The sequence below is a fragment of the Symsagittifera roscoffensis genome, chromosome 4, assembly GCF_963678635.1.
Source record: "Symsagittifera roscoffensis chromosome 4, txSymRosc1.1, whole genome shotgun sequence".
Taxonomy (NCBI): Eukaryota; Metazoa; Xenacoelomorpha; order Acoela; family Convolutidae; genus Symsagittifera; species Symsagittifera roscoffensis.
The window spans coordinates 69,728,814-69,732,325 of record NC_087065.1 but is presented as its reverse complement, the minus strand read 5'-3'; the positions used below and the strand labels follow the sequence as shown (position 1 = coordinate 69,732,325).

At 32.4% G+C, this 3,512-nt stretch overlaps 1 long non-coding RNA gene across 1 annotated transcript; it reads right to left on the bottom strand.

Annotated features, from left to right (window-relative positions):
* Positions 1–407: 407 nt before the first annotated feature.
* On the bottom strand, positions 408–1,828 carry LOC134845152 (uncharacterized). The gene is made up of 3 exons (XR_010162717.1): positions 1,505–1,828; positions 861–951; positions 408–535 (listed from the first exon to the last, which is right to left on the bottom strand). It is a non-coding gene; the product is annotated as an uncharacterized LOC134845152 (long non-coding RNA).
* Positions 1,829–3,512: the final 1,684 nt, after the last annotated feature.

Here is a 3,512-nt window from a genome sequence, read left to right as displayed (position 1 = left end):
TAGAAATCGTTCCAAATTGGTTAAAAGAAGCTTATTTGCAATAACTGGCTTGTTACAAGGAGTAAAATTTATCCTTTTGTACTTTAAATGGCGTGTGGGGGTTTTTTTCATTAAAAATTTCAAATTTTAGAAAAAAATTTTCATTTTGTTTTATTTCATTGAATTTTTTAATATTATTACTGCTTCATAAACCTTAAAAGGCAGTCGGAACATTCAGGGCTTCGCCCTGATACGAGCAGTCTTGTTTAAGTTTAAGGCTTATTATAACTGCAACCAAAAGATTTTTATGCAGTTTGTGATGTTATTAATGGCTTTGAAAATTTTTGACTTTGTCATCACTGCTCAAGCCAATTAGAAAAAAAACTCGATAATTTTTTGGGATAAATTTGAGATTTGGTTGGAAAAAAAAACAAAGTTTTGGATTCCTAAGTCTGGAGACTCTCGGCACATCGGCAAAATTCGGCCAAATCCGAGTCGTCGCTTCATTTTGACGAGTGCGATATTGTTGTAAGGTCTGCCAGTAGTGCGTTTGAAACTGAAATTTAATCAAGTTGAAATAAAAATGCTCAAATCAGATTAAAAAATGTTACTTTTTTGGACGGTTATCAACGCCACCTCATTGAAAAATGAAGAAAAAAAATTGCTGAAATCTGAAGTGTTTTGAATTTGAAATGAAAAAAAAAACATTGATCAAACTAAATATCTTTGAAAGTGAGGTTTTGGACTGAAAAAACTTCATGGTTTTCTAGGTGTAAAATAAGTCCTACGTTTTTTGTAACAGTTCCAAACTTATCCAGCATGCAATTTTGAAATTTTTCAAAGCGTAAATTTAGCTTGACTGTAACTTATGCTTGACTAACCTGTCAGCTAAAATGACCTTTTCCACGCCAAATTTCACTTTTAACATACTCGGGTTTGCAAAGTCCCCAATTTCCACAGAAAGCCACGCTACTGAAAAAAAACTTCACTCATACCGTTGTCAACTACAGCTATGTAGATATTTATTGAAATACAAAAGTTTCTGAAAACTGGCTGCTTATTTTGCGATCTTTAAAATAATTAGAAGGAGTTAGAAAGTTTTGAACTGTTTTGTAAATATAAAAAAAAATTTATTTTGAAATTTTAAGTTGGAACAAATGAAAGACATTTTTTGGACCGAAAAGAATTTTTTTGAGTCAATTGATGTCTAATTACAAAGTTATTGATATAAGTTTAGAAAAGCAAATCTGACTTGTATGTCAGATCACGATTATGTTTTCAGATGTTTCTTTCTGCGGAGAAAAAAATGTATTTTACTTCTTATAATAAGCAGCGGATCTAGCTTATTCCCGAGTGGGGGGAGGGGGCGTTTTCAAATTTTTCTAACAATTTCTCGACTTTTTTCTTGGTTCATAAATTAATTTTTTAATTTCTCCCTTTAAATATATAATCAAATGGTTACAAAATTCCTGATGGAAAAGCATCTTTCTTCATGAAATAAATGAGAATCACGAAATATACTAACAGCTGTTGTTAGCAATGCAGTTTGCGGAGGTTACTACCCAATTGAAATCAATAACAGTTGCACCACAGAATTTTTTGCTCCTGTTTGAAAGAATTCTGACGTAGAAGGGTCTCTGATTAGCTTTTATTCCATTGATAATTAATGAAGTTGATTTTTCTGCGGGTGCAAACATTGTTTGTTCTGTGTCTTGAGCTGAAAAAATTATGCTGTCTGTCAAAATATGCAGCGCAAATAACGCAACATAAATCTTGAGTTTTGAGATTGTCATAGTTGAAATGATATGTTAATATTTATTGAAATAGCCAAAATGGAACTGATATTTGCCCTTCTTTCGAGATTCGTTTGGGCCTTTGATGCTACATTTGTTCTGGTTTATTTGAAAAACTTGTGGAAGTTTAGATTGTGTGAAATGTTCAATTATAACAGTATCTTTTTGCATCAAAACGAACAAGAAATTGAACAAAACATTTTAAAAAATTTGAAGCAATCTAAATTTTAAAGGCCAATAAATTTCGATTAATTGAAAAAAAAACTGCGCTGAGCAGATTGAACCAATTCGACATCAGCTCAAAATGTTTATACTTATGATTCAATTAGAGTTCTTGACATAGTTTTTGTGATGCTTTTTTAAATTCAAATTGACTGCATTTTGGTAGTAGAACGTTAGGAACAAAACGACTAGTCGTGGAAAAATAGAAAAGATGTAAAATTTTTTGTATCAGGGCAAAATCTTGAAAGTTCTGACAGCTTCCTAAACTTTAAGGAATAAATCGGATCAATCGTACAGTCACCCACTGAAATGGTCAGCGTGAAGTGTCCTTTCCAATCATCTATTAACTCTAAAAGTTTTAACGTACGAACGCGCAAAATTTCTATATTTTTTGAATTTTCTCTTTCCATTTCTAATTCGATTGGCAGTTTTGAAAAATTAATCTTATAAAAAAAAAACAAAAAAAAATTGCATAAAAATTGAGTTTGTTTTAGTGTTTTACCCTAGGCCGGTTGATTTTTTCCCTTATTCAATTGGGAGAATTGGTACGGGTGATCCGAGGAGTCATCCTTTTAGGAAAATTTACAATTACAGTTGATCCATTGAGTCATCTTTTAAAAAAAATTAATAGTTGATTACTTTTTTCGAAACTTTGACAAATTGTTATCACAACACACAATTATTTCATGATGGATTATAATTTTGCTGCCAAAAAGGAAAGCGTTAAACGTGAGATATCGCCTTTAGTTTATCTGATCACAAACTCTTACCACAAAAAAAAATTTTGATTCAAAGTGGGATGTCACTTTTTAGTTCAGCTGATGACAAAAGCTTCAGAGAGATACATTTGAATAAATTTAATGCTTCCGTGGCAAATAAAAATTAGCTAAGTTATACACATCATTAACTAAATTACTATGGTTACTTTTTTTGCAGTCATCCAAAATTAATTTACAAAAAAAATACAAAATTAATTTACTGCTCGTATCAGGGCGAAGCCCTGAATGTTCCGAATGCCTATTAAGATTTATAGAGCAGTAATAACATTTAAAAAATTAAACGTAATAAAACAAAATGAAATTGGGTCATGGGGGTACTACCGAGTATAAAAGCAAAACTTATCCCCGAACCTGTAATTTATCCTAACATGATAGGGAAAATATTAGTAAATTTGGTTCAAAATCTGGTTATGATTAGTTTATTGGGATCGTACGACTTTGTTGCTTGGGTCAAGATTTGACACCGAAGTCAGTTGGTATTTAAGTAAGTAGCGTAGGGGCGGATTTAACTGATAAGAATCATACGACTTCGGTTACTTACCCGATGTACGATACCAACCGCAGGGGGATGTATTTACGAAACGTGAACAATTCGATAAAAACCCCGGACTTGGAACCCGTCAGCTTTGACAGGGGGAGTAGGTAAAAGGGAAAATCATAGAGGGCGGTCGTGCTTAAGGGGATGACAACACCGATATGAAGTGGCGTGACTTTAACAAAAACGGAGCGCAAATAGAGA